We start from the raw sequence: 11,452 nt of genomic DNA, 5'->3' as shown, positions 1-11,452 counted from the left end.
AAAAGATCTTGAGCAGGAAGAAGCATCCCAGGTTATCTAGACTAATAACTTCATTCTACAGAAGGGGACGCTAATGCTCAGAAAGAAAAAGTAACTTGCTCAAAGTTAAGAAAAGGTAAAAATATATAATAATAGACCTATGCCTCTGGGGTAGAGGAGAGAAATAATTTTATCTCATTTCTCCCCAAAATGTAACTGCCTCATCTCAAACCAAATCCATCCTCTATCTTGAGCTACCAGGCTCTCTATACTTGAGCCTCCCTACCCGTACCCCAGACCCTGTTCTAAAAATTGCTGTCCTATTGACAAGAAGGCTTTGCTGCTGGATCAGTTCTAAAACCCCATCTCTCTGCCACCCCAATGAACCCAGCCATGTAGAAGGCAGTCCCAGGAATCCTTGGTCCACAAGTGAAGTGCTAACACTGGGCTGAAGTCTATGGGGGTCTCTGATACTGGGTCAGCCCACAGCTCGTGGCCTGGGAAGGACTTCATTTAGCCTAGTCTGACCCAAGATCTATCCCAAAGCAGGGAATCAAGTTAACAAGAGCCAATCTGGAGAAAGTGGGTCATGTTAGCCAAGAGTACTGGAAAGAGTTTTCCATTTACTAATTGGTGCAAAAGAAAAGTTAAGGTACTGACACTTCGCTCAGGTCTGAGGAATTAACAGACATGGATCCCGTTTTTCCAAATCATAGAGCAGACTTAAACAAAATCAACACAGAGGTGGGGAATATACACCTTGGTCCACCAAAGTAAGAAAGACGGTGATTATGACAAATCAAGTTCCTCTCTTGATGTCTGAAGTTCATGGCTTATTAGTCTGTTTTGTTCTAATCACTTGCAACCATTCCTTTTGAATCTTTAAAAATGTCCAATTTTCACCTTTATGTATTCATTTATTCAGAAAACACAAAGGTAAGGTCAAGATGTTGGCCAAACCCTCATCACTCAACAGTCTTGCCCCCACCAGCCTCTCCTCTGAAATGAGCCCATGATGAAAGTATCGCAGGCTCTGTGCATTTTAAAGAGTGAGCCTATTTTCAACTATAAAATAATATGTGGCATAGAAAACAGCATGTAGGATGAAAAAAGATCCTGTTTAGTTTCAGTGTGACATTTGCCTGGGGGAAGAAGTGCAGAGCTCGTTGGCAAGCCTATTGTTGAAGCCCTGACCAGCCCAGTAACAAAGTGTCATCATTTAATATGCCAGTCAGCTCTGCCTTTTCGAGGCCAATCACTCCTTTTGTGCCAGGGAGTGGGCAGGGGCAGGGTGCCAAGGAGAAATCGCATGGAGGGGCTGGGGAGCAGAAGAATGAAGGGGGTCAGGGGCACACAGGAATGGGCGATTGCAGAACGCGGCACTGCTCAGTCTCCCTCCCACCTCCCTGTGTGCCCCACTGTTGCCCCCTGGGGCAGACTGGCCAGAGCCCAGTGGCTCTTGGTCATGGTAGCTGCCCAGGTGAGGCATCCGTTAATTAAAAACCCAAGCCCAGTCTTTGCCCGAGACATGTGTCCACTGACCCAAAAGTCACCGAAAGTACATATATCCCTGGAGCTGGGGTCATCTTTTGGCCCCAGATATTACCCGAACACTAGCTTCTAAAGCTACAGGCAAAGAGGTCAACAAATCCGAACCTATTACTGCCTCCTGCAAGCCGGACACGTCTCTGTGTTTAGACATCAGTGCAAGAGCCCGGCTCCCTTTCATGGCTCAGAGCTTTGTATCCACCTTGCCATTAGCAGGGTTCAGCCGAGGCGGGGCTTTTGAGTCCCTCACCCCCACCTCCGCCCCCTCTCCCGGACTGTCAGCCTTTTCTTCATCAGCTATATTTGTTACAGTCAGGTCCTGTCAACTGTCACAGCTTACATACCGACTGCCAGTAAATATGTCTTTCCACTCATTAGACATTCCTCCCAGTCACCTTGGGATTTCTACCTTGTCTATCTCACTCCAAAAAACTTTTGTTCAGAAGTATGAGACACCCACTGAGCAATGTCAGCTTGCGGCCATTACCTCAGGAAGTGACAGAAAACACCCAACTGTCACTCATTAAGATCCATTTTTTCCAGAGTTGATGTAAGTCAGACTTTGCCCCCAAAACGAATCATGATTTATTTAATATATTTGCTTCTACAAGTGTCAACTCATCAGCTTAAAATGTTCCTCCTTTAACTCTATTGAGAACTGTACAGAAAGTTTTCTTTGAAACCTAGTTTTTGCTTTAAGGCTTAATAATTAAAACAGAACCAAGAACAGTCAAGGCTCTGCTCTATAGATGCACTTTGGTGGCCCCTGGTTTTATAATTATATGTACAAAGCAGTCGTGTTGGAATTATCGCTGGACATGCTGGGAAAATTGCCCCCCACTGAGCGAACTGGCTTTTTCTGCCAGCCGCACTGGGCTGGGGCAAGATGAAATAAAAACCCAGGATGGTTTGAAAGCAGGGACAAAAATAACAATTAGGGAAGTGAGGAGGAGAAATATGCAGTTTCTTAATTGCTCGGCCTCAATGCTAGCGGGCAGCTTCCTGCCACGCTGCAGGAGCAGGGGACCCGGAGGACCCAGCGCTGTCCAGAGGCCTAGAGGAGACGGACAAAGGGGCATCAACCACAGCTTTCCGGGAAAGATGCCCGAGGCCTGCCTTTGACCTGGATTTCGGAAAAGATCAAAGCCTGAGCCGAAGAGAAAGGTGATTTGACAGGCTGATGGCTTCCTACGGGAATCTCCAGACCAAGGCCATTTCCAGCCATGCTCCCCTATGTTTCCGAGTCGCGCTGGTCAGTCCTTTCTCCTGGGAGGAAGGAGAAGTTGAGCACCTTGGGAGGGGCCCCTCAGAAGGTGAGAGCAGTGGCCGGAAATTTGACATTTTCCTCGGCTTGGGAGCAGGGCTGTGGCTAATTCTCACCCAATATCAAGGTTTGCTTCCCTCTATCCAAGGGCCCGGGAACCCACAACAAGGTTAATCTTGGGGCCAGCCCCATCACTGGAGGGTCTGAGCCCCCAGGACCACATATGCAGCCACGTGGGGGCTTGTGCTATACAGGGGGGATAGCATGGAAGAGCACAAAAGAAAGGACACAATCCATGCAGGCTGCCCCACGAGGGGTATGGGCGGTCTAGGGGAAGTGGCGCTCCTGGCATCAAACGTGTTCACACTCCACAGCCACGTGTCGGGCTGTGGCACGGGCCAGCCCAGCCTCACCTGGGCATCTAGGCCCTGAGACACTCCAAGCCCCTTGTGGTTGAAGATCATAGGATGCTAAGGGAATAATATATATGCTTGTGCTATTTTTTTATTTGTTTCTGTATTACCAAGACTGAGTGGGCCTCTGTCCTCAAAATCCTCCCTACTCCCTGGCTGAGGGCTCAAATCGCCCCACCCTGTGGGTTAGGGCATCCATCGCTGATAGACACGGTGCCCCAGGGCAGCAGGGAGAGCTGGGGATCTGCGGGAAGAGTCTGGGAGCAGGCTCTGGACTCGATGGAGAAGGAGGGGCCCCCACCCGGCCCAGGCAGCCCCAGGGCTCACTTAAAGGACTGGCCTTCCTGCTCCACACAGTCGTTGTCCAGTATGAACCAGTGATGGTCTTACAGTTCAGGTTCCATCGCAAAATCTCCCATGGGCACTCACAAACCCCTCCCACTTAAAACCTTCCGGTGGCTTCCTAGTTGCTTGTAGGATACAAGCCAAACTCCCTAAGGGGTTGAGCAAGGCCCTATCAGGGTTTCATCCCAGTCCTGCCTTATCTTAGGATATTGGTGTCTCCAGACCCTCTTCCAGACTTGGGTCCCCGAGACAAAGGATGCAGCTCTGAGCCAGGTTGCAGCTGGAGGTGAAAAACAACACGTGGCTGCTCAGGAGATGGAGAGGAAGGAAGAAGGGAAGGAAGGGAAAGAATGGTGGAGCCGCTCCTCCTTTGCCAAGTTGGAAAACAGTTTCCAACTGGTTTTCCCCAGGCAGGGGGGTCTGATTGACTGAAACCAAGCCAGGTGCTCAAGGCTGAGCTGCCAAGAGAGCTGAGAAAGTGGGCACTGCCCTTTCCCACTTCTACCTGCTCCTACACTCATCCAGTACAAAATTCCCCAATATAAGGAGTTTTTCAGAAGCTGGCCTCCAGTAAAAGAAACTGCCTTTTCTCAACTCAGCTCATTGCCAGAGTGTAGCATTACCATGGAAGCAGGTGAAAATCCCCAAGTAGGACTAATGGTGGTGGTGGGGGGGTGCCTTCTCCACATCTCCAGCTCCCTAAATACCAGGGACAGAGCCCTTGGCTAACAAATACCTGACCACATGCCTCTCCTTCTCCTTGACCTAGCATGACAGGCAAAACTCTGAGGGAGAAAAAAACACAGTAAAAACCAGCCTGCAAATGGAACCCTTTCATGTTGCCCGTGATCTGCAGCTCAGAAGGTAAGATCAGATACGGAAGTGTTTGATGAGGTTAAATCCATTTCCAGTCCTTTATGCCAGCATTTAAAACCATCATGTGTTTTTAAGAAGTAAAGGGCTTTAATGTGCAGGGGGTACAGAAGGAACTGGGTTCCTGCTCCACATCTAATACCAGGAGGCAAGGGCTGCAGAAAGTTCTTGAACCTTTTTTCCTCCAACCCCATAAGGGGGAAGAAGCCCCTACCTGCTGATCTCTAAAAATGACTGCTAATGATTTGCAGCTGTGCTGCAATAGGGACCTGTGTTAATTATAAATCAGAGTGGGAGATGTTTGGGATTGATGTATCTCCTTGGAGACAATGAGCCCTGGTAGGCTGCCTTCCCCAAACAGGAACAAAAGGAAACAGATGTGTGTTTCTCCTCCGGTGGGAGGGCTTGCCCCAGAGCCCCAGCACAATCCTATTTCCTCCACGAAGCTATCGCTGCTGAGTGGCTCCCTGCTCCTGAACTCGTGGAGAATCTGTTGTCGATAGCCTTTTTTTTTTTAACTTAGTATAAGATCATTCATTCATTCACTAAAACTTCATTAAGCCATATTATAGGCTTCTCAGAAGGTTTAAGGTGGAAGCTTTGTCTTAATAAACCAAGAAACTGAGACAACCCGGGGGATATGGTTGTGAGTGTAGGTAGGAAATGACTTGCTCAAGGTCACATCTGTCTGAGTGGAGCCTCTGGGCTCCCACAGCTCCCAACACACTGGTCCCCACTGATGGTTAACTTCCTCCACCTCGGCTCTCTATTCCTTGAGAACCAGCTATCATCCTATACTGTGAACCACTAACAAGTCTCTCCACCCCATCAGACCATGAGCTCCTGTATCAGGGATTCTCAAGCCTGGCCAGATACTAGAATCACGTGGAGAGCTTAAAAAAATACTGAGGCCTGGTTCCATCCTAGAGATTCTGACTGACTTGATATGGGACATCAGGATGCTTAATACCATCACAACCGCCTCCCTCCAGGTCATTCTAATAGGCATCCAAGACTGAGGAGCACCATTCTAGCACACCGCTTCTCAAAATTTGGTGAGCGTGCCCATCGCATGGTGGTGATCCGACTAACATGCACATTGTGATTCACTAGGTCTGGGATTCTACATTTTATCACAATTTCCAGTGATATCAATGCTATTAGTCTGTGAACCATACTCTGAGTAGGAAGAGTGAGGTTTTCCACTCTCAGAACTACTGGGGATGCATAATTTTTGTTCACTTGGAGGAGATACAAAGTGGGTTGTCCTGTGCATTGTAGGATGTTTCGCATCCCTCTACTAATTGTGACAACCACAGTGTCTCCAGACACCATGAGATGTCCCCTTGGGTGTGAGGAGCTCAATTACCCCCTTGAGACCCACAGTTTTCGAGGACAAATGAGGAAGCTAGCAACTTTGAGACCCCTATCTCCAGACCCAAAGTCCTTTCACTATATTTCATTGCCTTGTTAACTATTCTTTCACACTCATCTGGTTTACTAAACTTGTAAATTACTTAAAGGTATACATTACATCCCATTCATTGTCAGTCAATAATTTGGCAAACGCTCAGTAGAACACCAAGCAATGCACTAATCTAAAAGCTGTGTGTGCCATCTCTTCAGTTGTCAATGCAGCCCTTGGAAGTAGGTCCTAGGGTTAGCCCCAAATTACAGATAAGGCAACTGAGGTGAGAAGTCATACTACATACTGAGATAAATTAAGTAACTGGCCTCAACTCACACACCTAGTAAGTTAACAGAAGCAAAATGTGAAGATGAATAGGATATAGATGCTTTCTCAGTAAAGTTCCTTATCATACAGTTAACACAGGCATCCACACTTCGGAACCTGGGCAGAGGGAACACACAAAGAGCAGGTGAGTGTTGCCTGAGGAGTGGGGGGAGAAAGAAGACCTCGCCCAGGAGGTGACAACTGGGCCAGGTCTGGAAGGGTAAGAGGAACTTCACAATGATCCACTTACTTGTCCATCCCTCACCCTCAGCGGACATGAGCTTCTTGAGGGTAGGGATGGCCTCTTATTTATTTTTTATCTTTAATTCTTGGCATAGTGCTGGGCAAAAATGACAGCTCAGAGTGAGAGAACACCATGAATAAAGCATGGAGGTGTGTGAGTATGTCGTGTGCAACAAGAAAAGCAGATGGGCCAGAGGAACAGGTCTTGGCGTGCAGAGGGCAGGAGGTAAGCAGGTCCAGGCGAGTTGGGTTCCTGCACCGTGCTCTGGGGAAAGGGAAGCTCCATAGATACAGCTCTGAGCCTGTCAATTTCCTTTCCAAAAGAGCAGGATTTCCTATCTCAGGACAGGACAAGTTTTTGATGAGCGCACGGAAGTGGAATAAAGAAGCGTGGCTTCACTTAGTACATGAGGAAGGAATCATGTGCTTTCAAAAAAATTCCTGCCATCCTTAATGATTGATGGGACTGAACCTTGACGATCAAGAGCTGCTAAAAGCACAGAGCAAGACAACCAGACATCTGGTGCCTCCTGATGGAGGACACAGCACCTCCTATGAGCCCGATCAAGGCTCCGGGTAGAGCTAACAACATATAAGTGGCACAGAAGACAGAGAGATAAGTTAGATGACAGCGCAGGGGTGCCATCTGCGAAGTCCAGACCCTGGGAAGCTCTGTGGTTTCTTAAACAGATGGATTTCAAGGGGGAAGAAGAGAGAGACAGAGGGAGAATGTAAAGATTAAAAGACTCTTCAAAACATTTTAACCACTTGCAATGTGTAGCCTTAATTTGAATCCTGATTCAAACAACTGTAAAAAATACCAGACCAGTAGAAATCTGAACACTGGGTATTTCGAGATTTAAGAAATTATTGTTAAGTTTTTAGGTGTGATCAAGGTTTTGATGTTATATATCTTTTATAAGAGCCTTTATCTCTTAGAGGTGCATACTAAAATACTTACAGGCACAATGATAATATTTGAGAGGCAAAAAGAGAAAATGCAAAATTGGTGCTAAGCTGGTAATTGTTGAAGTCAGGAGAGGGTACCTAAGTTTCACTGTACTATTCTATCTATATTTTTTCTTTTCTAAACAGTTTTATTGGGTATAATCTACATACCATATAATTCAGCCATTAAAAGTATACAATTCATTGACTTTTAATATATTCAGAATTGCACATCCATCACCACAATGAACCTTATAACAGTCTCATCATCCAAAAACAAACTGTGCACTCCTCAGCCATAATTCTCTAATTTCACCCCACACCCCACCCGTAGTCCCTGGCAACCACTAAGCTACTTCCTGTCTGTACAGATTTGCTTATTCCAGACATTTCATTTAAATAGAGTCCTACAATGTGAGGTCCCTTGTGACTGACTTCTCTCACATAGCATAACACTTTCAAGGTCTATCCGTGCTGTAGTATAGACTAGTACTTCATTTCTTTTTATGGCTTGATGATATTCCATTGGACAGATAGACCCCATTTTATTTATTCATTCATCACCCGTTGATGGACACTGAGGGTGTAGACTCAGGTACAAATTTTTGTGTGGACATGTGTTTTTATTTCTCTTGGGTATAGACCTAGGAGTGGAATTGCTGGGTCATGTGGTAACTCTCTGTTTAACAGCTTAAGAAATTGCCAGGCTGTTTTCCAAAGCAGCTGTACTATCATTTATTCCCGCCAGCAGTGTTCTGCCTCTTTCTGTATATGCTAGAAATGAGAGATGTAAAAAAAATTGTTCTAAACCCATGTGTACATGCTGCGAAACACCAATGCATTAATCACCTTGCTGATAACTGAGCCTTTTCCTCCCATGCCTGTGTCACATTTCCTGACGCGTGCACTCTGGGATAAAATCATGACCCAGTGTCATTTTTAATCCCTTTTTGTATGTTAGGTTTTTAGGCACATCCTTCTTCCTTTTTTTTTGTAGGGATGCAGCCTCTGAAGAAACCCAAAACACCTAGTCAGTAAGTGACCTAAAGTGAGTTTCCAGAGCAAGGGACTCAGAGGCAGAAATCGCATCCTGCTGCGCAGCTAAGAAAATGCCGCGTGCGCAATGGCTGTCCCCAACATAATTACATAAAATGAAAGCCACAAAGGGAAGAATCGACAAGGGGAGGGGACTGAGTCTGCGGAGCCCCAAGGTTAAATGCTGGGACAAGAAGAGATGTAAACAAGAGAAATCTTTCAACACAACAATTTGAGACGTAATGGTCCACAGAGGCGCACTCTGCAGGTGTACGGCAAGTACTTGGCTGCATTATTCCATCCCGCGGTCCCATTTTCTCTTGTCAAGAGGCCTTTGACTGGGGACACAATTGTCTTCCAAAGAAAGGCTGAAATGCCATGTGAATAACTTGAGTGATAGACTGTAGCATCTTGGATGCTCAAGAAAAAGCAATGTTAATGGATTTGTACACTAATAACATAAAAAGGGAGGAAGGGGAAGGCCCCACCAGGCCACTGCAAAAGCACATCCAAGAGCCTTCTTCTGAGGTGCTGCTGGGCAACGAAGGCTTTGGTAAAAACATTCCTCCCCTCGGTGAGGACAAAGGATGCCTGGGTTCCTGAGGGGCCAGGCCTGACGCTGCTCTCTGCCTCCCCCAGTGTTCAGCCTGGACTAAGCCTTCCTTCTCATATTCTCAAAGCATTAGCAGGTATTTCCCCACAAATCTGGGGCGTGTAGCTCCCTGTCCAGCCTCCCCAAAACAGTATCTCTGAGCCAGGCCCAAGGCAGCCTTCCTCTCTCAGGAATACCTGATAACAAAGCATCCCGGGAGCCCTGACTGGTGTGAATTGAGCACTGGCTTGTGAACCGAAGGGTCACTGGTTCGATTTCCGGTCAGGGCGCATGCCTGGGTTGCAGGCTAGGTCCCGGCAGGAATGTGGGAAGCAACCACGCATTGATGTTTCTCTCTCCCTCTTTCTCCCTCCTTTCTCTTTGCTCTAAAAATGAATAAACAAAATATTTATTTTTTAAAAATGCATCCTAGGAGGTTTCTGAACCTGCTCAGCAAAATAGCCCAACCCTTCCCAGAAGTGAATGAACTCAGTCGAACGCTAAAATGAGCAGCATTATAGAATACCAAGATAAAGGAAATAGAGAAGGCAGGAATGAGAAGGGACCTTGAGGTCTGCCCGATATAAAACACCCTCTTCTTGCAAACAACAATGCTGAGTGCCAGAGAGGGCACAAATTCTGTGGGGTTACATGATTAGCTCACATCAAGCTGCATAATTCCACTCCCTTCCCCCTTGGAAGGTGGAGTTCACTGAGGGGAAAAAAGTAGAAGAATGTCACTCAGGAGTCCTATCTCTAATATGCCTGGCTCTGGAGATGAGACAGGACAAGAAGAGCTAAGATTTCCATATGCTAATATTTTAGGTAACTGTGACCTAGAAACCACACCTCAGGCATCCTTTTGAAGGCGATGATAGGCTTTATTTCCAGTTAGGCAGCCTCTCTGCCTGTGAATATCAACCGTGGGGAATTGGAGAATGGCTTTTTGCATGTTATATAAGCCATCTGACTTCATAGAAATGAGGAAACTAAGGCCCTGACTGGGAGTGAGATTTTTCAGGGTCACGGAGCTCATCCTGCATCAGTGCTTCAATCCCAGTGAACCACCCACCATCCATCTAGTTCAAGGACCTGGAAGCAACATGGAAAGGGGAGCTCATCACCACCTCCGATCCAGGCCGGCCCAGCCTATCACCTCCTGGGTCCTCTCCATCCCCAGGCCTCTGGCCTGCAGCAAGCTGCCATTAGCTCTGGCTTGACTCCTAATCCTTCCCAAACCTCCACCCTCAGCATTTCTGCCCTTGAACAGTCTTGAAACCACAGCTGGAGCGACCGGCTCACATCCAAATTTGAGCTCCTCACTCTCCCTGTTTAGAAACCCTCAGTGGCCTGAGAAATGACCCCCTTGCCTGGCTGGCCCCAGTGGGTGTCCCCAAAGTCATCTGGAACCAACTCCCCTGCCTCATTCTCTTTGTTCAAGACACACGGACCTTCTTTCTCTCCTTCAAACACAGCACATCCCTCCCACCTCGGGGCATTTTCAAGAATGCTGCTTCGTCTCTGGGAAGTCCTGGTCCCACTCCTCAGTTCTCTCACCAATGTCACCCTGTGTCCTTCCTTGCAGAAGGCTCCCCTGAGCCTCAACCCTGGGTGAGGCGCCTCTGTCCCATGCTTCCTTCTTTTAGAACATTTAGTCTGATGAATTGAACACAATCTATTTCCCCAGAAAATAAGAACAAAGACTGGTTGGTTTCATGGTTGTTGTTTTTTCCCTACCAGCATCTACCGGTGCCAGACACCAGACACACATCAGTGACTATGCAGCTGTATGACCAGGACAGTTGTCAAAATGTTGCCATGTTTCTGTGTCCTGTTGGCAATTAACTACTGCCAACCTCCCAAGTGCCCCATGGTACATCTGCCACCCTATCCCCCTCCCTGGATCATTCAGACCACCCCATAATCCAACAATTAGAAGGGTGATGTCTAGTGCAACACACAAATAATAATGGCTAAGGAATTTGCATATCACTCCAGTCTGCACACAGTAGGCACATCACGATTATGGACTGACTGAAAGAATAATAATCAGAGCTAGCATTTCAACCCAGCTCCATCAACGCCCCATGAGTTATCCTTTCCGCTTTGCCTGCTCTCCCCACCCCATTCCACCAGTTGGCATGAAGGGTTTTCTCTGCAGGCTCTGGGGGTTCGCACTTGGCTTCATACTTGGGTCCTTTGGAGCATCCACGCCCCACACTTCAAGGCTTGGAGAGCACTGCGGCAGGCCCCTGCATCCTGTGGCATCAAAATCCACAGCAGTCGTCCCCACCAGGAACAGAGGCATGCAGATAAACTTGCCTCCCCACCTGCCAAAATTCTCCAGGGAACCCCTACTCCAGCAGAAGCCATGAGACCCTGGAAACTCCATTTGCCCTTTCAAAGGGGTGCGACCACCTAGATGTCCACTCTGCACCAGCCTTCCCTCTAGAGAAGCAGAGAGAAAGAAGGGAAAC

General features: G+C 47.3%; 1 long non-coding RNA gene across 1 annotated transcript; it reads left to right on the top strand.

Moving 5' to 3' along the window:
* The first annotated feature begins 2,559 nt into the window (after positions 1-2,559).
* LOC128627942 (uncharacterized) lies at positions 2,560-9,346 on the top strand. The gene is made up of 3 exons (XR_008392245.1): positions 2,560-2,691; positions 4,319-4,413; positions 8,346-9,346. It is a non-coding gene; the product is annotated as an uncharacterized LOC128627942 (long non-coding RNA).
* The last annotated feature ends 2,106 nt before the right edge of the window (positions 9,347-11,452 follow it).

This window comes from Artibeus jamaicensis, unplaced genomic scaffold, assembly GCF_021234435.1.
Source record: "Artibeus jamaicensis isolate MK-2021 breed Jamaican fruit bat unplaced genomic scaffold, CSHL_Jam_final contig_490, whole genome shotgun sequence".
Taxonomy (NCBI): Eukaryota; Metazoa; Chordata; class Mammalia; order Chiroptera; family Phyllostomidae; genus Artibeus; species Artibeus jamaicensis.
The sequence above is the reverse complement of the archived record's forward strand: the minus strand, read 5'-3'. Positions and strand labels throughout refer to the sequence as shown.